Genomic DNA, 27,103 nt, shown 5'->3' with positions numbered 1-27,103 from the left:
CTTGAGGTCTATATCATTTGTTCACTCCTAAGTGCCATCAATAGTTAATTCAAAGAACACCAAACATAATTTAACACAGTACATAGAAAAAGAAAGGGTTGATTGTGATATACCTGAACAGAACGTATCAAAGACAGATTCAGGTACAGTTCATACCGCTGATTGTTTATTAATCTGTTGATGTAATAGTCCTCATTAGTGTATACGAAAATAGAACACGTGCTACACATTGCATATTCCATAAGTTAGACATTACACCATCTTACCCTTCTGTTTAGCTGGAAAGTTCATTAAGGCAAAATTTCACAAAGGATAAATGTCTCAAGGGCCCTACATAATAAAGGGGTCCTCACACAACAGTTAAAGCTATCTGATTCACAAAGATTGGCCACTAATGTGAAAAATTACACTTGCTATATCTTAATACTCACTTATTTATATTCTTTTTTTGAGTAGAAAAAGAGGTCTTCAGTGATTTGACGATAAATTCAATATTGGTGTTTTCAGGCAAATAGTAAAGCCTAAACACGAGACAAAATTGATATGATAATTTTTGAATCCTAGCTTATTTAAGATAGTCATCTATAAATGTAAAGCAATCCAAGACATAGATTTACATTTTCTATTTATGCTCGTTATTTTCCTAAATATGACAAGGCATACATTAAATTAAGACTCATAACATGTTTTCGTGAGAACATGGCAGACATCTTTAAAAGGGCCCTATAACGTAATCCCGATCATCACTGCTAATATCTAGAGCAGAATGCAGTCTTTATTGTCTGTTACTCTATTTATGCGGTCTACAGATTTGTATGTTCTTCTTGTAACCGTTTTTTTGATAACCGTTTTTTTCGACTTGTCTATATTAAAACTACGATCGTATTTCTTAAAAACCGTAACCGCGACCTCTAAAGAACATAGACACAGATTTAGGGTAATCCACGGCATCCATATTGAAAGGGTGCCGTATTATACGCTACTGATTACCTAATACTGGCATTGCTTATCCCAACCACTAACAAATAATCATCAAAAGAAATGTTGTTAAAGTATCACTGGACTATTGAGAATTAAAAAGAAATTCTTGTAATAACTCGCCATATCAGTATTACATGCTTGCTCGCCGCCCCTACTCACCGCAAATGCGCGTAGTATTCGGTCATAATGTGGTCGTCTGGTTCACTCATTTACTGAGAGACCAGTGTATTTATAGGCGTACTACAATCAATTAAAACACCAATTAATCACTTATCACATTAATTTCAGTTTAATTAGTCGCATCCAAAATACGTCATATTTATCTCAAAACCGGCGCCATTTCAGAGTGGTAAATATATTAAAACAAAGTCTGAACAAAACCTCAAATAACACACTTGCAAACTTGCTGTTTAAAATATTTGTCACCAATAAAATAATTATTTTGTGGCAACGAAAAATAAGTTAAAATCTCCCATTGTTCACTGTATCGCACAATGTAATCCGAAGTCATGATTTACATCCCGGGTTCGCGCCAATTGTAATGTTAATATTTATTATTTATTTATTTAAAACATTTGTATAGCGCGGCTGTCACCTTACAGGCATCCTGGCGCTGAGATATCTCCAGGGGGGAAGCACGGGGGGAGCAGCAGTACAGTGGCCAGTACGTTAACATTTAGGAAACAGCCAGGTTTTGACACATTTCCTAAAAGGAAGGAGTTCTTTTGTATGGCGGATATCCAGGGGCAGACTGTTCAAGAGTTTAGCAGCCGCAACTCTGAAAGATATGCCTCCGGTCCAAACTTTTTTGAATCTCTGCACTTTTACAAGACATGCCGTAGTAGAGCGAAGTGCTCTGGTTGGAGAGTACCAGTCAAACATGGCTTGCAGAGAGCTGGGCCCGAATCCGTGCAAGGCCTTGAAAACGAGACAGAGGGATTTAAAGGCCACTTGCTGTTTCAACGGGAGCCAGTGGAGTTCGGCCAACGCTGCTGTGGCCGAGGATCTCCTCGGCCAACCAAGGGCCAGTTTAGAAGCGGCAGTTTGTACTCTTTGAAGTCTGTCTAACAGCAAGGCTGGAGACTCGAGTAGCAGCGCGTTGCAATAGTCGAGGCGACTTAAAATAGTACACCTGACTATTAAAGCCCGGGCCTGTAAGGGAAGTAATGGCAGGATCTTACGTAGAGATCGAATGAGGACCGAACAGGTGGACACTGTTTTCGCAACCTGGGCTTCCATGCTGAGTTTGTTGTTCATCATAACACCCAGGTTGCGAACAGTAGTGACCGGCTGGGGTTTTTCCGAGGATTCAGGGGGCCAAAAATCCATCGGGAAAGGGCGAGGGATCCGGCTTCCGGCACAGCACAAGACCTCAGTTTTGGAGGCGTTAAACTGCAGTGAGTTGTTGTGTAACCAGCCAGCCGTGTCTCGCAGACAGTCATCAAAGGATTCCAGAGGAATTGATTCCTCACCCTCCCAAGAGAGGATGAGTTGAGTGTCGTCTGCGTAATTGATAGCCTTCAGCCGGTAAGATTTTATCAACGTGATCAATGGTTTGAGGTACACGTTAAATAAAATCGGGCTGATGGACGAGCCTTGGGGCACCCCATGAGATACCGGGGTGAATGCCGATTGAAAACGGAGGAAGGGATACAGCCGGCTTCCTATCCTGCAGGAAGGAACGAAACCAGTGCAAGGCAATGCCACCCACCCCGGCTTCCCTCAGTCTCTCCAGTAGAATCCCATGATTAACCGTATCGAATGCGGCAGACAGGTCCAGTAGAATCAAAGCTACTGCCTGACCCCTGTCTGCACGCAATCGAAGGTCCTCCATAGCAGTGAGTAGGTCTGTTTCGGTGCCGTGGGCTGGGCGGAAACCGAATTGTATTTCATCCAGAAATAAATGCTGCTCCAAATGTTTGGAGAGACATGAGCTCACCCAACGCTCAATGATTTTTGCAGGGAACGGTAGCAAGGAGATGGGTCTGTAATTCTGTAGGCACTCTGGATTTAGGGAGGTTTTTTTTAGAAGTGGCGAAACGAGAGCCTGCTTCCAAGAAGCAGGAACTGTGCCACTGTGCAGAGATTGATTACAGATCCTGCAGAGAGTATGAAAGAGTTCCTCTCCGGAGGCCTTCCAAATTTTGTGGGGGATAGGCTCCAGAGGAGATCCAGATGAGATACCGCAAGCCAATCTATCGAAGTCCGCCTCAGTGATAGGGGGGAGCTCCAGTAGACAATCCGCAGGCTGCCAACCTGGGTTCCCCGCACCGATGTCTATAATACCTTCCCCCGAGTAGGGGGTACAGACCATGGTAGGGGTAGTACTCAAGCTGCGAATAATGGTTTCTATTTTCTCATTAAAAAACAGAGCTAGATTATCGCAGAGGGCCTGTGTGGGAAGGGTCGATTTTTTTGAGCAGTCAGGGTGGGTAAGACTGTTCAGAATCTGAAAAATGCTTTTGGAACTATTTGCTGCTGTACATATTGTTGAGCAAAAATAGTCAGATTTAGATTTCTGGATCAAGGCTTTATATTCGGAGAGTTTCATTTTCCAGAGCAGTTTGCTGGCATCGGTGTAACCCTGCCTCCATTTCCTTTCCGCCTGTTTACAGGCAAGTTTTAGAGCTTTTAGAGAGTCATTGAACCATGGGGACGACACTCTGCCCTTATGCCTGCGTTTTTTTAATGGAGCATCGGAGTCAACCCTCGTGGTTATCCTGAGATACAAAGCCTCGTAATTGTCATCAACTTGACGGTCCGGGGAGAAGCTGTCGTCCACATTGAACACAGCCTCAGTAGTTCTCAGCCTTTCAAGAGCTCTCCAGTCTCTGTACATAAATTCAGAGGTGATGCCATGTGCCTGCATTCTAACCCCCTTACTATTAATATGGAATTTAAGAAGGGAATGATCAGATCAACCCATGGGCAAGATTTCGTCCAGGTGTACAAGCTGTGGGAACGAAAAAATAAGGTCAAGCCGATGCCCTGCTTTATGGGTGGATTCTCTGACTAGTTGCTGAAGACCCACACTTTCACAAGAGATCAAAAGATTGTGCAGCCCGGTGTCTAAGGTGCCATTCGGCCAAAGGCCAAATAACATGACAAATCTTTATACATGCAATCTGTTTTCATTCTCCATACATAGAGAGATTCTCGGGTTCCCACTAATGAGGTTACCGCGTAACGAGGTCAAATAACACATTGTAATTTTAGGAATGGGCGCCATCTTGAAACTACCAATACCTCGTTAGTGCCAATACAAGTTATCCATTTTATCGGTATGATCATTGAAGTCCCTGTTTATTCACTATTTAATAAATTCCGCAATCCTTGTCCCAAATGTAGATCATACAACAGATCTATAGTTCATATTACTCGAGTCTGATTTTATTTCATGTTATCAGTCAGCTCGTAACTAATGTCATAAGGAACGCAATCTGGCAAAAAGATCATTGTGTTCTCAGATATTCCTCAAACTAGATTTTCAGTTTGGCAAATAGGTTAGTGATTTTACACACACCTTTATAAGAACATTCTTTAAAAGGATCTCCAACAGCCATGCTGATAATATGGAGCTAACCTTGGGAAAATGGCCTGCAGCCCCAGCCCTCACCAGACCTGGGGGCATCAAAGTCGAGACATTTGTATAACCGCGGGCTAGAGCCCCACACGCCAGATAACTGTCCAGCAAAAGGAAAGGCATGTTCCCAGTGTGGAAAGCAGAATGACTTTGCCTGAACAGTGAAAAAGGTGAAAGGTTGCAGGCGCAACTGAGCCCCACATCCACACATCCAAGCTGACCCTTATGACCACTGACCCAACCAGGGAGACCCAAGGCTGCCTGCCTCAGAAGAGGAGGTCCTCAGCAAGGTGGTATCTCAGCAGCCGCGCCCATGCAGGTAAGCGTGATGGGGTGGTGGGGCCAGGTGAGGGGGGTGTTCGACATACAAGGGAAAATTATTTATTTATTTAATTTACCTCATGGTCGTCTGTCGAATCCCCCCCAACCCAACCCGACCATCACACTGCTCTTACATGCATGGGCCACAGCTGTATGTCAGAGGAAGGTGACCCCCTCTCATGTACACCATCATAGTGGAGGGAAAGACTATGTAGGCCCAAGAACACCGCTGCAATGTTCCAGCACAAAGATATATGCATATGGAGAGAGAGCACCTTTCCTCTGGCCCAAGTGATAGAAGTCGTAGCCAGAAACTAGGATATGCAGAAGAAAATCCAGTTCAATATCACAAGTGAGGATGAGGGTACCCTCATTGTGGGTCACACTGAGGAGGACTTGTACCTAGTCTACGTCACTAGCCAAATACAAAATCACAAAGAATATGAGATTCTGAAGGAGTTTCTCCAGCTATAACAGGGTACCTGAAGGGACTACTCCCCAAACTTCACATTGACACTCATTATGACCAACTGCACTCCGGCACGGGCGAGTGCCATTCCATTTCTGCCCTCTGGTAGAGAAAGAACTACAAAGGCTAGTGGAACAAGGAGTCATTGAGAAAGTATCAGGGACCACTCTGAGAGTGCCTCCACTGGTGGTTGTGCCGAAGCAACCCTGGCGCCAACACGCTATGTGTAGACATGAGGCTCCCCAACAAGGCAATATGGGGGAACAGCATCTGACATTGGCCATGGATGATATTATAGCTGATTTAAATGGGTTTCAGTGGTTTTCAAAGTTAGATTTGAATGGTTGACATCATCACCTAGAGCCAGATCCAGGCAGCCGCTTTAACACAACCTTCTCCCCTCACTTGGGACTACAAAGATACAAGCGACTAAGCTTCGGAATATTCTCGGCAGCCGAGGTCTTCCAAACTGCCATATAAGAAACATTGTGTGGTCCAGAGGACATTATCAACCTAAGTGATGCCATATTGAGTTACTCTACAATGCTATAAGACTACCATCAGCGCTTCTATGCTACTCTAGCATGACTGGCTGAACATAGACTCACACTACACCGGCAGAAGTGCTCATTCTTTGAGACCACCATTGAGTTCTTTGGATACATAATTTTAAAAGAAGGCATTCAGGATGACCCCTATAAGGCGGACTCCATCCAAAATACTCTGGCACCCCAGAACCCATGACAGTTTGCAGTTCAGTGGTGATGTCCACCTATTGTGCAAGGTTCATGCCATACCTGCCCATGATGTCTGAACCCCTTTGCACTCTCACAAAGGCCAAAGCAGTTTGGAACTGGGACTCCTTTGAGGACATCACAAATGCCCTCCTTTGATACGATATGATGGCATACTTCAACCCCCGCCACAGTAACAAACCTCTTATAGAAGTGATCCCCATGGGCCAGGGTGCAGTGCTGAAATAGGAAGTGTCGCATGGTGTATAGGTCTTCATTTCATGTGCCACCACACATGACTGGGACAGAGACAAAATACGCCCAGATCGAAATGGCTGTCAACATTTCCATCTTTACTTATACAGAAGGGAGTTCTTGGTGGTCACTAACCACAAGCCATTGGTTCTCCTATTCGCCGGCACCTCCCACCATTCGCTAATTCGGATCAAACAGTGGGCGGTAGAACTGCACCTTTGCAACTTCATAGTCATCTACCACCACAGCGCAAGAAACCTTGCAGACTATCTATTGTGGCACCCTCAGCCTTTGAAGAATAGGGACTCTGAGCAGGAGGAAGTATTTGCACACAACATTGCCCAGGGTGCCTGTCTAAAGGTGATGATGCCTGACAAAATCCGCATCACAATGATCGATGGCAGCTGTTTGAAGAAGGCTAGACACTCAATGCAACACCACTAGTGGAAAAGCTCCCTTGACAAAGCCAAGAGCAAGAGCGTGAAGTCAAAGTTAGTAATGATGCAGCTCTGGGGAGTTTGGGATGAACTCATCTGCACAGCAGATAGCCCCTGCTGCAGAGTCATGGTGCTATTTTGCCAGTCACTATGGAAATGACCGCTGAGTTGGCCCACCACTGAAAACAAGGGGCTGCCAAGAAGAAAGCGAGGCTCTAGGACAAAGTCTGGTTCCCTGGCTCGGATGCTGCCAGCAATAGCAGGGTCAGGGTTTGCAATCAATGCCAGATCATGGGAGGTGAGCCACACCCAGCCCCTGTCATCACTGTGATAAAGATCAATTTACAATGGTCAGGCGATTTCAGTAGTTGTTTCCTAAGTTAAGTTTGCCCGGCGCAAAAACGCCTCTAATACCATACGAAGTTATTCAATAAAGAGGCAGGCGCTGGAGACTGGAAGACAGGAAACAAGTTTTATTCCGACGGAGTAGAACACGTCTGATCGGACAACAAGGTATCGTCTCGAGGTGCTCTCTCTACCTCTCTGAGACCTGGTCTTTTATACACTGGTTCAAGACATGTGGACGCTCTTAATTACAATAAGGGCATTTATGAAGCATGAGAATGACATCAGAACGATATCCCCGACACCCCCCAGTTCCAGCCCATTCCAACACATGACAACAGTAGAGACTCTTTCCCCTCATATGATTGGGAGGGGGCTATCACGCAGCTGAGTGTTCTGCCGATTCCTTTGGAATGTGTGCGCCGGATCGAATCTCTGGGGGTGGAGGGTCGTGATCAATAGTGGCTCCTTTCAGGAGAGGCGAGTGCATACAGTAGTGGGCAATAAACTGTATCCTCGGGCTAAAGGATGACCAGCGGTCCGTGCTGACGTTCGGGCTCAGAGGAAGGGGTCATCAAAGGAGGGGTATTCATGGACGGAAAGGAGGTGTTGGTCAGGCGCGGGGTGCGATTCCCTGGGACAGAGTCATGCGGGAGGGGAGGGCTCATGACTTGTGCATGAGAGAGCGGGGGCAGTCAGGGTGCATGGGGAACGCTTGCAGGGTCAGGGAAGTGCGCTGATGAGCGATCGTGAACAGGGAGACCATGGTACCTAAAATGGCTGTCGTGTATGCTCGTACGTGGGTCTGCAAGATGGCGTAGATGATGTTCAATACACGAACTAAAATTCCACAGTCCTCCCTTTAACATGTCTCGCCAGCTTGTCAGTTCGGATCGATCCCCATGAGACCACGCACCTCTATTTCGTATAGGGGACTCATGTGCTCAGGTTTAAAGTTCAAAGTCTTCGGGCACATACAGTTGGAAATGAGTGCACATAAAGATGGTAAACATTGAATACCTAAACAACACCCACATAGTATCATGATTGGTATTAGTAAAAACGTGAACAGTCTCCATCCCCAGTTCTTTAAAGTGTCCCAGAACCAGCCTCCAAGCGACCATCCTTCCTGTTCATGGTGAACCTCCGAGGACAGTCTGTGGAGGTGTTCGATTGCTTTGTAGACTGAAGGTGAGTTATCTGGCACGTAGGTGCAACAGCTGGAGCCGATGATACGGCATGCACCTCCACGGTCGGCCAGAACCACATCTAGAACAAGACAGTTTTGAAGAGCCACCAGGCGGACTGCCTGAAGTTCAGCCGTGTTGTTGGCGAGGATGCCAGCGGTGATATTGATGGTTGTTTCTAATGCCTGAGTTAGGTGTCGGATTGCGCGGCTATTGGCCATTGGTCCCCACAGAGGAACAAGTCCCTTTGCTGCGTCCAGGAACTGTGCTCCGGTGGAGTCGGCTTGTTCAACATCTCCAGCGCGCTTTTGCCGGTGGTGGTTGGCTGGAGCCACATACGTGGGAGGAAGAATGAAGGCGATGTAGCACGTACCCTTCCAGCCTTTTGGGAGCCACGTGTAAGCTTTGGTGCCACAAACGAAGTACATATTCGGGGAAGCAACAAAGGAGGGGGGGTCAGCTGAGGCCAATGTTTTGGTGATGTGGCAAGAACTGTGACCCACCAGCTGCGTTCCTTGTCCTTTGAGGCACACGAGTCCTGTGACATTGATGACAGACAGGGCCGCAGTCAGGGTGGCAGCCGTTTGTTTCCGCAGGTGGGAGAAGGTGGATCTGGCTGGATTGTGGAGCACCTGCATTTCGACCCTTTCTTTGGCAGGGATGTTCGTAAGGAAGGTTGAACCTGAAATTGCGGGACAAAAGGGCTTTCCTGTGTTGTTCGGCCAGAACCCATAGTAGAAGTGCGACACTGTCTGACCAGAAGTGGCGTTGTCCTTGTGGCTTTCTTGCATGAGGATCAACCAGGCGAGGCAAGAGCCGTGAACTGAGAAAGGTGAAGGAATAAAGGGGATGGAGTGTCCGGTAGCATGTGGGAGCAACCCACAGATCCAGCAGTTTGTGGCATTTGCAGCAAGGTTGTGCTGGTGCAACAGTTGCACAAAGGAATTGTTCCAGAATTCCCTACGCCTTTCTCGAAGCTGAGGTGAAAGGGTGATCAGGTGGTGCTCTTTCACGGTGGTTGGCTGGACAGTGGTTGGCAACATTTGGTGAGCGGGCGTGCTTTCCTCCAGGATCCAGAAGGAAGTCATGAGGAGGAGGCAGAACAGGAAGACAATGAAGAAGGCGATTGTCTTTGATTTGTGCAAATTGTCAGTTTTTGGATTCCTATAGTGGGTATTTCCTGTTGCTTTCGACGTTTTCTTATCTGGCGCTTCCATCATCTTCTTATCTGGCGCTTCCATCATCTTCATCTTCAAGGTGCTCGGTAGTGGGCAGAACCACAGACTTAGTTTAGCTTCTCTCCAGGTAACCCTTGGTTGCTTTGGGTCACCGTTCTGAGATTTTTAACTTAGTCAGTGGCCTACTTAGCCGAAGCTCCCTCCTTTCGACGCAGGAAATACCCTTCTCGAGATGGCACAGTGGGATCAGAGTGTTTTGCAAGTTCAAGTGCCTCGGTATCAGGATAGCAGTTCAATGATGGTCGGTCTTTGTTCAGGAGCTCTTCCTGGGTGCTGACGTTGTCTGTCGTGGCCAGGGTTGAGGAAATATTTTTGCAGTGATGGGCGTGCAGCCAGTGCTTCTTCCCCTCCACTCGAAGAGCCGTCCGAGTGGTGATCAGTACTTGCCAGGGGCCCGTCCACCGGGGTTCCAGACTCTTCGCTCGTTGAAAGTTCCGGACTAGGATGTAGTCACCCGGTTGGATATCGTGACCGGGACACCTGGAAGCATCGGGGATGGCCTGCTGCACCTGTTGATGAATGACAGACAATGTCTTAGTTAACTTGTACAAATAATCTGACAACAGGACGTCAGGGACGTCATGAATGGAGGTTGGTTTGGGGGCAGTCCAGAGGTTCATAGGCCGCCCAAACACAACTTCGTAGGGGGTCAAGTGATGCTTAGTGGGGGTGGAGCGCATCGATAGTAATGCCAGTGGAAGGGCATCTGGCCATTTAAGTCCTGTGGTGGCCACTATTTTCGACAGTTTCAGTTTCAGTGTAGCGTTGTGTCGTTCAACCAGGCCAGCGGATTGGGGGTGGAAGACCGCATGGAACCTTTGTTTGACCCCCAACCCCTTCAGGATAAGTTGGATAACTTCAGCTATGAAGTGGGGGCCATTGTCGCTCCATAAAATTCGACAAAGGCCGTAGCGAGGGAAAAACTCCTTCAGTAGTACTTTGGCAGTAGTCATGGCAGTGTTATCACGGGTCGGATAGGCTTCCACCCATTTGCTGAAGGCACATACAATGACTAATACGTACTTCAAGCCTTGGCACCTCTCTAATTGGATGTAATCCATCTGGAGGACCTCAAAGGGGTGGTCGGGGATCCCAAACCCTCCCCGGGGTACCACAGTTCCTTTCCCGGGGTTGTGTTGTAAGCAGATAAGGCACTGTTGGACTAGGCGTTTGGCTGAGTCAGGGATCTTGCCGTTGTGCCAGACTTTGGAAATGAGTTCGATCATGGGGGCAGAACCTATGTGTGCAGGGTAATGTGCCATTGTCAGTATGGGGATCAAGTATGCATCAGGCAGCAACCATTTGTTCGTGTCCTTTGTCCGCCAGCAGACTTCATCGTCCCTTAGACCCACCCGTGCCCACTCAGTCAGTTCGTGTGGTGTGCTGGTCGATTGGATATCCCTGATCGTTTCCCTAGCGTTGGTCCATTTTTCTGCTTGTGACCTGGTCACATACATGCGTGTCGTGGCCCTATTCTCAGCTGTGGTTCGGGCAGTGATGTCGGCTAGTGCGTTTCCCTGTCCAACTAAATCTGTCACCTTCTTGTGTGCCTGACATTTGATCACTGCTAATAGTGTGGGGAGAAGGACTGCTTCAATCAGGGCGGAGACTAAATCTCCGTGAAGGATGGGTGTACCATGGAACGTCAGGAATCCCCTTTCCCTCCACAGGATCCCAAAATGATGAACTACCCCGAAGGCGTACTGGCTGTCCGTGTAAATGTTCGCCGTGGTTCCTGCTGCTATGATACATGCTCGCGTGAGGGCAATTAGTTCTGCTGCCTGTGCGGATCGTTGTGTGATGCAAGCTGTTTCAACTACTGTTCGAGCAGTTGTTACCGCATAGGCAGCAGAAGTGGTGCCGTCTGGGAGTTTGATGCAAGAGCCATCTACCCATAGTTCTCCGTCAGGATCTGTGAAAGCAATGTCTCGGAGGTCAATTCTACTCCTAGTCTGTTTGTCCGTGAGAGTCACACAGTCGTGTATAGGGGGCACATCGGGGTCATTTTCGGGCAAGGGTAACAGTGTAGCAGGATTTGATGTCGTGCATCTTTTCAGAGTGATGTGGGGCGCAAGCAAAGTCAATTCGTATCCTGTCAGTCGTGCACTAGTCAAGTGTTGAGTCTTGGTCTGGTTCAAAAGGGTGTCAACTGCATGGGGTACTAATACCGTGAGAGAGTTCGAAAGTACAATTCCCTCACTCTGTCGGATAGAGACAGCAGCAGCAGCTACTGCTCGAAGGCAGGCTGGTAGAGCTCTGGCGACTGGATCAAGAGTGGCAGAGAAGTAGGCACAAGGGCGTTGTTTGGCGCCGATGGGCTGAGTTAGAACAGACAATGTGCATCCCTCCCTTTCGTGAGTGAAGAGGGAGAAGGGTTTGGAGTAATCTGGTGTTCCTAGAACGGGTGCCGAGCAAAGGGCATCTCGCAACTCCTTAAAGGATGCTTGGCATTCGGGGGTCCACGGGAGTGGGAACGGAACATCTTTGGCCAACAGGGAAAGTAAGGGTTTTATAATGAGACTGAAATTTGGTAGCCATTGTCGGCAGAAAGAAGTAAGGCCTACTAATGAACGGACTTGCTTCTGTGTTTTCGGAATAGGGGTGTCTAGGATGGTTTGGATTCGGTCGAGTGTAAGTTTTCTCCCTTCTTTGGACAGGAGATGACCTAGGTATGTTACTTGGGACTGACAGAACTGCAGTTTCTTTTTGGAGACTTTGTGGCCATTCTCCGCGAGAAAGTGCAAGAGTTGGATAGTGGCTGTGATTGCAAGTGGAGTGGTGTCGGCCGCCAAAAGGATATCATCGACATATTGGATGAACACCACTCCATCTGGTAGCTGGACGGCATCCAGCTGCCTTTTTAGGGCCTGGCTGTAAATGCTGGGACTTTCAGTGTAGCCCTGGGGAGCTCTACAAAATCGGTATGAACGGTTTTTTAAAGTGAAGCCGAAGAGATAACGGCTGTCTGGATGGATGGGGATAGAGAAAAATGCATTTTTAAGATCTATAACGGTGAAGGTGGTGGCAGTGGACGGGATGAGGGTCAGAATGTTGGCGATGTCTGAGACTACGGGGTACTGTGGCACCACCACTTTGTTGACTTCTCGCAGGTCGATGATGAAGCGGTACGCTTTCTCATCCCCCTCACCTTGCTTCTTAACAATGGGTAGGATAGGACTATTGCAGACATTACTGACCACTTCCTCTACCACTCCTGCACCTACCAAGGACTGAATAATCGCTACCAATGCCTTCTCGCCTTCGGGCGATATCCGGTACTGTGGGAGTTTCGGGAGTATTGCATCTGGTCGAACAGTTATGTGTACAGGATCGATCATCATTCGTCCTACATCGAGTCGTTTCTGGCCCATAGGTGCAGGGGTAGCGAATCGAGCAAGGATAGGTCAGCATCTGTTAAAGTGTACATATGTCGTGCGGGGTAGGGTCTGGACATGTTCGGGTTGTCATACAGGATGACTCGGACTCCTTCCGGGGAACACCTAATAGTAGCTCGGAAATGTTTCAGTAAATCAATACCCATAATAGCGTCAGGGGAGTTGGAGGAGAGCAGAAACGTCGTGTCAGTGGGATTGTTTCCTAGGTCAAAGGAGATAGGTACAGACAGGGGATTAGTGGAGGGCGTCCCATTGAAACCTATCGAGGTAATGTGTGAGCCAGACAAGGGTGCCCTTGGAATCAGTCGTTTTGATAACACACTACGTGTCGCTCCAGTGTCTACCAAAAATGGAGACTTTGTACCCAGGACCTTAGCAGTGACATAAGGACCTTGCTGGTCAACACAGAGCTCGACTGGATCCCTCCCTTGCCCCTGGCAGTCCTATGCAGAGTCGTGATTATTGTAGCCATCGGACTGTTGGCACTGATTCGGTCGGGGGTGGTCAAATGTGTTTGGTCTACCAGATCGGTCATTGGTGGTGTCGTGGGTCTGTCCTCGTCCCTGCCCTCCAGTTTTGGGGCCATTTGCCATGTCCCTTGTCTCTTTATTTTTAATCAGTTCCCGAAGGGCTAGGCATTGAGACTTCCAATGTCCAAATTCTTTACAAAATGCACATTGGTTCTCATCAAGGTCGGTTCGTGGAGCGCCAGGGGTGGGGTTGCGGTCTCTAGGGGTCGAATTCCTAGGGGCATTTGACTGGTAGTTTCCCCTATACCGTTCCCTCCCTGTGGTCACTCCCTGTAGTTGTGCAATCATTACTCGTTCCTTTAGGTCCTTTTTCTTTTTCTCAGTTGCCCTTTCGTTCTCGTTCTTTTGGTGTTCGTAATACTGAGCCATCTGAAGGATAGCTGCAGGTTTAGAGGCTCCCCAACTACTTTCGCTAGTCTGTAACTTTTGGGAGACCTCTTGTGATAGCCCCTTTACGTAGTTCTGCACAAATAGGTGTTGTCCGGTTGCGGTGGTCATGTCTTGGCCACTGTAGTCGGAGAACACTGTTTCAAATCGTGAGAAGTATTCTGATACGTCCTCCTGAGGTTTCTGGTGGCAGGCCGTGACTATCGACCAGTCTACCTTCTTTTCTGGGATCAATGTTTTTAGCTTCTGCACTATTTTGTCGGGGAGTTCCAATATGTCTTTTACAGGTTTCTTTCCGGGCTCTCGCTGCCTATCTAGTTCATCGAGTTTTGTCCAGGTGTGTCCGAACAGATCTGTGTGGTCGGCTCTCCGGATTTGCTTCCACACATCAGCCGGCAGACACAACCCGAAAAACAAATCCATGTCCGCTAGAGTCATTATGGTTGAGCCCAAGGCTGTGCCTAATTCGGTATAGAATGCTGTAGGGTTCTTTCTTAAATCGGGCAGGGTTTGTCTAAAAGTTAAAATATCTTGCCGATCCCATGGTTGGTAAACCCAGTTGTACACAACCCTCCCTTTGGCATCTGCATGGTTGATATCATCGTTTGTTCCCTGACCTCTTGGGGGAACCCAATAGGGGGCAGCTTCTCTGATAGGCATCATGGTGTTGGCTGCTTCTAATGAGGGCTCAATCGTCTCAGGGACTGTGATCTTGACCTCTGGTTTCTGTTCCGCGAGGTGGCGGAAGACCTCAAGCGTTTGCATGAAGAGGTCCGTCACATCGCTTTCAGCCCCATCTCCGACATCAACCCTTCTATATAGAGCCGTCACTTTAGCAGGACCCTTAGTCTGGTACCTATCCTCATACGCGTTCAGGGTGTGGTAGCTGAACCGTAAAATAAAATGCCGTCTGTGACTACCGGCATGCGAGTTGTGCATATTCATCGTATATTCTTCGCTCTCCTTTCGTTCTACCAGGGTTTTTGCTATTTGGTCGATTCCATCCCGCTCATCTTTGCTCAACCTGTTTGGTCTGGCTGTTAGATGCCTGCCGGTCTCATGCTCATCTGCTGTTGTTACCAACGCGGTTGGTGCGAAGGCCGTAAGAGCCGGGGCACTAGCGCTAGGGTTACTCACACCTGTATTGTGAACTGGTGAGTGTTGTGCTAGAGGTTGGCTGGGAGCATAAGGAGGAGGCATGTAGATAATTGGAGGACCGAGCAGTAACTCGTCATTTGCCCGCTGTTCGGAGGGAATCTCCGGGTAGAGCGCAGCGGTGGTCCTGACAGGGCATTGACCTGTCAGTCCTGATTCTTGCGTTTGTTTAACTTCCTCTCTTCTTCTTATTTCTTCATCTAGTTCTTTTGCGGCCAGATGGGCTGCTTTTCGTAATTCTTTCACTGTTTTTACTTCCTCTCTTTTCCTGCGATGGTCTGCTTCTTTGCGCCACATGCCAATACTAACGAGCATAGTGGGCGTTACCTTATTTATTTTTACAGCTGCTTCTAGTGTTTTTATTTTGTTTTCATCAAAAGAACCTATCAGTGGCCACTGGTTTTTAGGATCCCTTTTTGTATATTTATGCCATAACTTACTATAAGCTATAGCGACTAGTCCTTGCTTAGTAAACATGTCCTTATAAGGGGTGCCTTCCAGTGGAGCTGGATGGTTCATCTCTAATAAGCGGTCCGGGTTGACCCAACTATGAGCCAATGGGGAGAAGATAGGCATGACGGATTACAATGGGGGGCAAAAGCCTGCACTACCTATCTTTTCACTATTTGCAAAGACTGGACAGAATAGTCTATTCTACGCTATTTGCAAACAGAGAATACCTCCAGAAAGAACCAATTCCAAACAGTCAATGTTTGGACAAACAATCAATCAATGAGGAACGAAATAGGTACGACGTGTTAAAGGTTTGCGTTACCTACCCTTCACTCTCTGCAAAGGGAGAGAGAATATTCCTATTCTTCCCCGTTTGCAGGCAGAGAAGATCCCTAAGAGAACCAACTTCGAACAATTCAATGCTCGATTCAATCAATCAATCAATGGGGAGAAAAAAATAGGCACGACGTGTTAAAGTTTTGCGTTGCCTACCCTTCACTATCTGCAAAGACTAAACAGAGTATGGTGATTCTGTGTTTGTTTGCAAATAGAGAATCTCCCAGAAGCAATCAATAGGTAATACTAGTATTTTCAAACAATCAATCAATCAATCAATTTCGCAATTTGTCGTGTGTCACGACCTTACCCGGACCGCATGGACAGTTTCTTGTCTTCCGCTTCCAGCGCCCGATCGTCCTCTATTCTCTGTTGCTATCGCGGCACTCCTGGTGGTTCCCAGTCAGGACCGTAGATCACTCGGGAGAGGTCTGCTCGGAATCAGTGAAGTTCAGATGATCGGCTGTCAGACGAGGGTCTATCGGACAGGAGCTCTTCCGATCGTTGCAGTCGTTCACTCTGTCGTCGGGACCTCTCCCACTGGATCCACGTGTCGCTGATGGGCCCCACGTTTGGGACGCCAATTGATAAAGATCAATTTACAATGGTCAGGCGATTTCAGTAGTTGTTTCCTAAGTTAAGTTTGCCCGGCACAAAAACGCCTCTAATACCATACGAAGTTATTCAATAAAGAGGCAGGCGCTGGAGACTGGAAGACAGGAAACAAGTTTTATTCCGACGGAGTAGAACACGTCAGATCGGACAACAAGGTATCGTCTCGAGGTGCTCTCTCTACCTCTCTGAGACCTGGTCTTTTATACACTGGTTCAAGACATGTGGACGCTCTTAATTACAATAAGGGCATTTATGAAGCATGAGAATGACATCAGAACGATATCCCCGACACCCCCCAGTTCCAGCCCATTCCAACACATGACAACAGTAGAGACTCTTTCCCCTCATATGATTGGGAGGGGGCTATCACGCAGCTGAGTGTTCTGCCGATTCCTTTGGAATGTGTGCGCCTGATCGAATCTCTGAGGGTGGAGGGTCGTGATCAATAGTGGCTCCTTTCAGGAGAGGCGAGTGCATACAGTAGTGGGCAATAAACTGTATCCTCGGGCTAAAGGATGACCAGCGATCCGTGCTGACGTTCGGGCTCAGAGGAAGGGGTCATCAAAGGAGGGGTATTCATGGACGGAAAGGAGGTGTTGGTCAGGCGCGGGGTGCGATTCCCTGGGACAGAGTCATGCGGGAGGGGAGGGCTCATGACTTGTGCATGAGAGAGCGGGGGCAGTCAGGGTGCATGGGGAACGCTTGCAGGGTCAGGGAAGTGCGCTGATGAGCGATCGTGAACAGGGAGACCATGGTACCTAAAATGGCTGTCGTGTATGCTCGTACGTGGGTCTGCAAGATGGCGTAGATGATGTTCAATACACGAACTAAAATTCCACAACTGGGGATCCATGCAGCAGTTCATGGACAAACGCCAGCGCCGATTATGGGAGCCTCCTAAATGGGTGACTCACGTTAGTGTTGCTGGACAGCTATTACAAGTATCCAATTGTCGCAGTAACACCCTCAATGTCATTCTTCTGGGTGAGGCCCATTCAACCGAAGGTCTTTGCCCCTTTTGGCCTCCCCAGAAAGGTTCAAACTGACAATGGGGCTCTGGGCATCAGAAACAAGAAAACCATGCCACAATGGTTGTAAGCCATTGACGAAGTGGAAAGGTTCATGTGGACATTGAACAAATTGCTCTGAATCAGCATAGATAATGGGAAGATCCAGGAATGATGCTTAAATCAATTTCTAAGGGAGTACTGGCACAACTGTCCCCATCCCCCACAGCAGAACACTAATTGCCACAATTGCTCTTATGTTTCAGGAACGGATTCATGGCAGCCTCCCCACCAGGCTTACCTGGCACCTGGTTCCAATCTGCATCGACGAGTACCCAGCAACAACGCCTGCCAGTAACAACCCTGCCAAGGTGCAAAGCATGAAACTTCCGGCCCTCCAAGCAGGGAATTGCATGGTTGTCTGGGACTGGCATTTGGGCTGGAAATTTCCGATGCCATCAGAGAGAATCCTGAAACCAAAACTGGGTAGGGCTCAAAACCGTAAGGCCAAGCCTCATGTAACTGAACGACAAAATACATGCCAGTACTGCCACTCTATTCTGATCTCTTTTTAAAGGGGACGTATGGATTTGAAACAATATGTACCATGGACCTCTTTTTCAGTCTGAAGTAAATCAATTTCTTTTATTTAATTTTTCCTATCAAAAGAACTTTTCTTTTTTTCTCTATTTATAAACACATGATTAACATTTGCACCTTAACACATCCTAGAAAAATTGAATTACATTCACTCTCTCTCCTTCTCACATTCCTTTTCATCCATTCATACATACACCCAACAACATATCCAAAGATTTCTTTTTTACAAAAACAATATATACATTTACAAGTTATTTACAAAACACAGCCATGGGAAATCATTTTAGTAATTGTCTGGTTTATATCTCATATCTTATAGGCACACTCCTAAGGCTGTAAGAAGAACTGGTCTACGCGTTTCGAACTCCCTCAATTAAGGGGAGTTCTCGTCAGGACAATTATTTTATTTTCTAACAGTTGCAGACACCCTCGAAGGTATGCAGCATTTAGAACGCAAGCATTACCACGGAATACCTTTACAAAGCGGGCGTAACAACAAAAGTTGTTACCACGCATTGACCTGGGGGGCGCTCAAGGATAGTAAATGATTTAATTTACTATCCCAACACCTTCCCTACTATCCATGGGGACTGGTGTTGGAATAGTAAATTAAATTAATCAATTTTGCGCCCCCCAGCGCAATGCGTGGTGACAACTTTCGTTGTTACGAACGCGTTGTAAAGGTACGCGTTGTCAATGTATGCGTTCTAACGTCATGCATCCCCCTCGAAAGGAGTCACAAACTATACCTGTGATCCACAGGTTAAGAACCAAAGCTCTTTTTGTTTGGTTCAGCCTAGACAGTGCGCATGGGCTGTCTGCTAGACATGTAGTATTCAGTAAAGGATGTAGCTCCCGTCTGCTGCTTACCATTTGTTCAGTGCAGTGTCAGTCTTCATTGTTGCCTCGTAACTGGCTTAAGCAGGGATATGTCACTTCCCTTTTTTATCTAGAGGAGCACAGGCCAAGTACAGTTGCGTTTTGCTTAGGTAGCTTATGTGTTATTTGGGTGAACTCTTTTTTAGGTCTCAACTATTATATCCCGCAGGGATAAATAGGCGAGTATACAGTAGGCCAAACAAAATCTCTACCAACTGCGGATTACGTCCAGTTCATGTGATGCAGTCGTGTGAGACACGCGCGTGCACATCAACCCCATCAGCCTAGCATCAGACTTCAATGGAATGCGCTCCCAAGCTGCTCCCCCGCCCCCTGCATCAGACTTCAAAGCAATGCGCTCCCGCCCCCCCACAGCATGCCAAGAGCTTGTTAATCCTCCTTGTTTTGTGTGTTGGCACTTCCTGTAGCTTTCTGCCTGTCCTTGCAGATCAGCTCACGCCTTGCGATGCTCTCCCCACACCATAACTTCCTATTACTGCTTGCTTTACTGCTGCAGTCACTTCTCTACAGCCACCTGCTACGTAAAACAGGTAACCGGCTGCCGCTCGTTCAAATTTTTTTCTTCCATTTCAGCCGTGTGTCTTGTTGTTTTATATAGCGCATACTCGACCCGAGTGTATCAGAGCACTTTACAGACACACAATCATTTTTTAGGCACTGGGAGATTTGCACAGAATCACAGGATGTTGAGCTGAGCGTCCCTGTCGAGACTAGAACCCGTTTCCAGAGCTCGACCGCTCCAGCCATTATATCGCATCCACGCCCAAATCTTTGTTTTATTTATTATTTATGTATTCATTTATTTAGCCTTTTTTTTGTCGAGATTTCTAGTAAGCGATCCGAAAAGTCTGCCAAGGGCGGATTAGTCACAGTTCATGTGAGAAAGGCGCGTGCACAAACCAGCCACATCACACACTACCATTTGTCTGCCTCGCATCAGATTTCAAAGGAATGCATTCCGCTCCCCCGCCTCCCTCACAGCAATGCCGAGAGCTTGATTAAGCTTCTAAGCTAAACGTGAAAGGCACTCCCCCAAGCCACTTTTATTTAGTCCAGTGCAAGTTCCTTTCTGCACGCATCACCTCGAAGGTTCCCATATGCTTGAGAGCTTGTTTAAGCTCGTAAGCTAAATGTGAAAGGCACTCCACCAGGCCACTTTTATTTAGTCCAGCGCAAGTTCCTTTCTGCACGCATCACCTCGAAGGTTCCCATATGCTTGAGAGCTTGTTTAAGCTTGTAAGCTAAACGTGAAAGGCACTCCCCCAGGCCACTTTTATTTAGTCCAGCGCGAGTTCCTTTCTGCAAGCATCACCTCGAAGGTTCCCATATGCTTGCACCACTCTCAAGTAGTTGTTTTTATTTTTTTAGCAAAGTCCTGAAGTAGCTGGGGTCTGATCACGTAGGACAGATGTTTTCACTGACTTAAGCCTCGTTTGTGACTGCTGTCCTGGTTGTCTGCGAGGCACATTACATTTTTTTACTAAAAGCTTTGTCTCTGTGCAACAGTTGCCACAATTATGTAATTAGCCTTGTTTTGGCTCTGATGTGGTGGCGAGGCCTATTGCGATTTCTTTATAAGTTTTCTGGATTTAGCCAACACACCCTTAACATGTCTACCCCGGGATTTGTTTTATTTTACTATGCCGCAGTGGGTGAATTAACGGAATTTCCCGAGCACTTTCATTTACAATACGTCCTTTTTCTTTTTGTTTTCATTGAAGAGAGCGTGAGAAAGTAGGACACGACTGTTGTGCCTATTTAGATATTTAACGTGCCCTGCGTTGCTTGGAGTACATACAACAGTAGAGCTTAAACGGACACACAGCGGAGTTTAATTAAGATAAGGAGGGCATATTTTTACCAAGCTTTGTTGCACCACACAGACCACCATACCTTGAGTCAGGGGCATAACGCAGGCCCCTGCTGCCACAAGTTGCATTCTCTCCCCTTCTTACAGCAGCGTAAACCACACAATCCAGTGGTTCCCCATATTGCAGAACTGGTGCCTCTAACCCCCACCCCCCATGTGCAAATCACCCTTGCCCTTTATCTGTGGTGTCCCGCCCCACAGTGCCCGGCACCACAACTCCATCTATTGCCCTCTATCTATCCATCCATCTATCGCCCTCCCTCCATCCAACCATCTATCTCCCCCCCTCCATCCACCCATCCATCTCCCTCCCTCCATCCATCCATCCATCGCCCTCCTTCCATCCATCCATCGCCCTCCCTCCATCTATCCATCGCTCTCCCTCCATCCATCACCCTCCCGCCATCCATCCATCGCCCTCCCGCCATCCATCCATCCATCGCCCTCCCTCCATCCATCCATTCATCGTCCTCCCTCCATCCATCCATCCCCCTCCCACCATCCATCCATCCATCCATCGCCCTCCCTCCTTCCATCTATTCATCGCAATCCCTCCATCCACCCATCCATCCATCCATCGCCCTCCCTCCATCCATCCATCCATCGCCCTCCCTCCCTTCATCCATCCATCCATCCATCCATCGCCCTCCATCCATCCATCCATCAATCCATCCATCCATTGCCCTCCATCCATCCATGGCCCTCCATCCATCCATCCATGGCCCTCCCTCCATCCATCCATCCATGGCCCTCCCTCCATCCATCCATGGCCCTCCCTCCATCCATCCATCCATGGCCCTCCATCCATCCATGGCCCTCCATCCATCCATCTATCTATCGCCCTCCCTCCATCCATCCATTTATCTATCTATCGCCATCCATCGCCCTCCCTCCATCCATCCATCCATCCATCCATTGCCCTCCCTCCCTCCATCCATCCATACATCGCCCTCCCTCCATCCATCCATCACCCTCCCTCCATCCATCCATCGCCCTCCCGCCATCCATTCATCCATCGCCCTCCCTCAATCCATCCATCGCCCTCCCTCCCTCCATCCATCGATCCATCGCCCTTCCTCCATCCATCCATCATCATCCATCCATCCATCGTCCTCCCTCCATCCATCCATCCATCCATCGCCCTCCCTCCATCAATCTATCCATCCATCTCCCTCCATCCATCCATCCATCCACCGCCCTCTATCCATCCATTCATCCATCGCCCTCCCTCCATCCATCCATCGCCCTCCCTCCATCCATCCATCGCCCTCCCTCCCTCCATCCATCCATCGCCCTCCCGCCATCCATTCATCCATCGCCCTCCCTCAATCCATCCATCGCCCTCCCTCCCTCCATCCATCGATCCATCGCCCTTCCTCCATCCATCCATCATCATCCATCCATCCATCGTCCTCCCTCCATCCATCCATCCATCCATCGCCCTCCCTCCATCAATCTATCCATCCATCTCCCTCCATCCATCCATCCATCCACCGCCCTCTATCCATCCATTCATCCATCGCTCTCCCTCCATCCATCCATCGCCCTCCCTCCATCCATCCATCGCTATCCCTCCATCCATCCATTGCCATGCGTCCATCCATCCATCGCCATCCACCCATCCATCGCCCTCCCTCCATCCATCCATCACCCTCCCTCCATCTATTCATTGCCCTCCCTCCATCCATCCATCGCCCTCCCTCCATCTATCCATCGCCCTCCCTCCATCCATCCATCGCTATCCCTCCATCCATCCATCGCCATGCATCCATCCATCCAGCGCCATCCACCCATCCATCGCCCTCCCTCCATCCATCCATCGCCCTCCCTCCATCCATCCATTGCCCTCCCTCCATCCATCCATCGCCCTCCCTCCATCCATCCATCGCCCTCCCGCCAACCATCCATCCATCGCCCTTCCTCCATCCATCCATCCATCACCCTCCCTCCATCCATCCATTGCCCTCCCTCCATCCATCCCGCACCCTCCCTCCATGCATCCATCGCCCTCCATCCATCATCCATCCATCGCCCTCCCTCCATCCATCCATCGCCCTCCCTCCATTCGTCGCCCTCCCTCCATCCATCCATCCATCGCCCTCCCTCCATCCATCCATCCATCGCCCTCCCTCCATCCATCCATTGCCCTCCCTCCATCCATCCATTGCCCTCCCTCCATCCATCCATCGTCCTCCATCCATCATCCATCCATCGCCCTCCATCCATCCATCCGTCGCCCTCCCTCCATCCATCCATCGCCCTCCCTCCATCCATCCATCGCCCTCCCTCCATCCATCCATCGCCCTCCCTCCATCCATCCATTGCCCTCCCTCCATCCATCCATCGCCCTCCCTCCATCCATCCATCGCCCTCCCTCCATCCATCCATCGGCCTCCATCCATCCATCCATCGCCCTTTCTCCATTCGTCGCCCTCCCTCCATCCATCCATCCGTCGCCCTCCTTCAATCAATCAATCATTGACACTTATAGAGCGCGCTACCTACCCGTAGGGTCTCAAGGCGCTGGGGGGGGGGGGGGTGCCGCTACTGCTCGAACAGCCAGGTCTTCAGCTTCTTCCTGAAGGAGAGGTGGTCTTGGGTCAGGCGCAGGTCGGTCGGGAGGGAGTTCCAGGTCTTGGCGGCCAGGTAGGAGAAGGACCTTCCTCCTGTAGTCGTTCTTCGGATGCGGGGGACGGCGGCGAGGGCGTGGTTGGCTGATCGGAGGTGGCGCTTGGGAGCGTAGAAGTTGACTCGGCTGTTGAGGTAGCTCGGGCCTTGGTCGTGTAGGGCTTTGTGTGCGTGGGTGAGGAGGCGGAAGGTGATTCTTTTGTTGACGGGGAGCCAGTGAAGGTCTCTCAGGTGTCCGGAGATGTGGCTGGTACGTGGGATGTCGAGGATGAGTCTGGCTGAGGCGTTCTGGATCCGCTGGAGTCTCTTCTGGAGCTTGGCGGTGGTACCGGCGTAGAGGGCGTTGCCGTAGTCCAGTCGGCTGGTGACGAGGGCCTGGGTGACGGTCTTCCTGGTCTCGGTGGGGATCCACCAGAAGATCTTCCGTAGCATGCGTAGGATGTTGAAGCACGCCGAGGAGACGCTGTTGACTTGCCTGGTCATGGAGAGGGAGGCGTCCAGGATGAAGCCCAGGTTGCGTGCATGGTCTGTAGGTTTGGGTGCGGTGCCCAGGGCGGGGGGCCACCAGGAGTTGTCCCAGGCGGAGGGCGAGGAGCCCAGGATGAGGACCTCCGTCTTGTCCGAGTTCAGTTTCAGGCGGCTGGTCATCATCCACTCGGCTACCTCTTTCATCCCTTCGTGCAGGTTGGTTCTGGCGGCGGCGGGGTCGTTGGTCAGGGAGAGGATCAGCTGGGTATCGTCGGCGTAGGAGATTATGCTGAGGTTGTGTTTGCGTACGATGGCCGCGAGGGGGCTCATGTAGACGTTGAAGAGGGTGGGGCTCAGAGATGATCCTTGGGGGACGCCGCAGATGACTTCGGAGGCCTCTGACTTGTACGGTGGTAGGCGAACTCTCTGTGTTCTTCCGTCGAGGAAGGAGATGATCCATTCCAGTGCCTTCCCCTGGATTCCGGCGTTGTTGAGACGCTGTACTAGGGTGCGGTGGCAGACCGTGTCGAAAGCCGCGGAGAGGTCTAGGAGGATGAGGGCCGCTGTTTCTCCCTTGTCCATCAGGGCTCGGATGTCATCGGTGGCGGCGATGAGGGCGGTCTCGGTGCTGTGATTGGCACGGAAGCCAGACTGTGAGGGGTCGAGGGATCCGTTCGTCTCGAGGAAGGCGGCCATCTGCTTGTTGACGGTCTTCTCGATGACCTTGGCTGGAAACGGGAGGAGCGAGATGGGTCGGTAATTCTTGAGGTCGGTGGGGTCCGCTGTTGGTTTCTTGAGTAGAGCGCTGAGTTCGGCGTGTTTCCAGCTCTCCGGGAAGATGGTGGTGTCGAAGGATGTGTTGATGATGTCTCGCAGGTGGGGTGCGATGACAGCGTCGGCCTTGTTGAAGACGTGGTGAGGGCAGGGGTCGGTCGGTGATCCGGAGTGGATGGAGTTCATCGTGCGGATGGTGTCTTCGGTGCTGATCGGGGTCCAGGCGTGGAGGGTGGTGGTGGGGGGTGGTTGTTCGGTCCTGGTGTGCGCAGGTTGGTTGTTGAAGCTGTTGTGTATATCCGCGATCTTGTTGTGGAAGTATGAAGCGAGGGAGTTGCAGAGGTCTTGCGATGGGGTGATGTCGTTGTTACCTGCGCTGGGGTTGGAAAGCTCTTTCACGATGTTGAAGAGTTCCTTGCAGTTGTGTGCGTTGTTGTCCAACCGGTCCTTGAATGCTGTTTTCTTGGCGGCGCGGATCAGCTGGTGGTGTTTCCGGGTGGCAAGTTTGAAGGAGGTCCTGCTGACCGGTGTCGGTTCCCTCCTCCAGACTTTCTCGAGGGCTCGGCAGTTCTTCTTGGAGCTCTTGAGTTCGTCGGTGAACCATGGGGCCTTCTTGCTGCCGGGTCTGCTAGGCGGGGTCCTCAGTGGGGCCCTCCCTCCATCCATCCACCTCCCTCCATCCTTCCATAGCCCTCCCTCCATCCATCCATCGCCCTCCCTCCATCCATCCATCGCTCTCCCTCCATCCATCCATCGCCCTCCCTCCATCGCCCTCCCTCTATCCATCACCCTCCATCCATCGCCCTCCCTCCATCTATCGCCTTCTCTCTATCTAGCAACCTCCCTCTATCTATCACTCAGGGGCACCACAACATCACTATGCGGTAACACAGCATCACTGAATGCCACAACATCACTCGTAGCCACCACATCACTCAGCGCCACTACAGCATCAATCTGCGCAACCATTCAACAACTGGTTCAAATATGTTTCCTCAATGTTTCAAGCTTTATTACAAATGGCACAAAAAACAAACAAAACAAAAATATTTCACCTCTGTTCTTGGATTTCGTCACAATAAAATACACTGAACTGAATCTTCACAAAAGTTATTTACAAAAGTTTAATATATTGCCATTATAAATTACAATAACTTATTTAAGTATGAATTATTAAAAAAATTAAAAGCCATTGTTATTTGTAATATCAATACATCTAAGTCACGTAAATACAACACATATTGCAGTACAAATGCTATAGGTGTCACATTTGCAAAAGTTAAAACTATTGGCATTGTAAATGACAAAGCTATTAATTTCGCTATTTTCAAAACCAACACAAAAATAAAAAATGTGTCATTTACAATAGCAATAGCTCAAACTTTCCTAATGCGAGACCTATTGCATTGCAAATGCTTGTTTTTAAATTGCATTGCTTCATGCTTTGCACACGTCTGTGGCGTCCCTACCACCCACCTGTCGCTCCTTGTGAGACAGAGACACTGCTAGATAATTCTTTTAGGAACATGCAAACATTATTTGCACTCCAAGTAATGCTTACTGCCCGCTCCTGGCATACAGGAAAGCACATCAAAGGCAGAGATACTTGAGAAGCGAGTCTGAGAAGAGCTGTGCTGTGCTGTGCTGGAAAACCTCCTCAGATGGTACATACTGCAGAGAGGACGGGATTACATTTCTATCCACAGTAATTCTGTAAATGCTCCACAAGGGATGCCATGATCATTTTCAGTTTTAAAGTGATCAAACCACGGACATGCGGCACTTAGGGGCAGATGTATCAAAGGAATTTTTAGTCGCAAACGCTGCGATTCGCAAAAAAGCAGCGTTTGCGACTAAAAATTCGCAAAATGGTATGTATGATGCAAAAATTAAGGAATTGTACATTTTGCGATTGCTTAATTTTGCATAAGCATTTAAGGAATCAAAATGCTATGTAAGAAACATTTTAGTTACGCGATTTTACCTTAAGAAATCACAAATTACCACCAACAAGTAGTTGGTGGTAATTCGCGATTCCTTTTACAAATGCACTTTTTGGCATTTGTAAAGGTGCCATGTGGCGCTCATACATGCCCTTTGGGCATGTATGTGCGCCAGATGCGCACACATGTAAATTTCAGGGGTGCAGCAGGGTGTCATTAAGACACCCTTGCACCCTTGAAATTATTCTCAATTTGCGATTAGCATATTGCCAATCGCAAATTGAGAATAACTTCCCATTCCTTCCTATGGGCGTCCTGGCCCATAGAAATGAATGGGAAAATATTCCTTAATTGCAATTCGCAATTTGCTAATCGCAATTACGGAATTTTAAGAAATCGCAAAAAAAATGCGAATATCTACATACATACCATTTTGCATTTCTCAAATAGCGATTCTCAAAATATTGCTATTTGAGAATCGCAAATAGGTAT

The sequence above is a fragment of the Lissotriton helveticus genome, chromosome 4_2 (genome assembly GCF_964261635.1).
Source record: "Lissotriton helveticus chromosome 4_2, aLisHel1.1, whole genome shotgun sequence".
Lineage (NCBI taxonomy): Eukaryota > Metazoa > Chordata > Amphibia > Caudata > Salamandridae > Lissotriton > Lissotriton helveticus.
The sequence above is the reverse complement of the archived record's forward strand: the minus strand, read 5'-3'. Positions refer to the sequence as shown.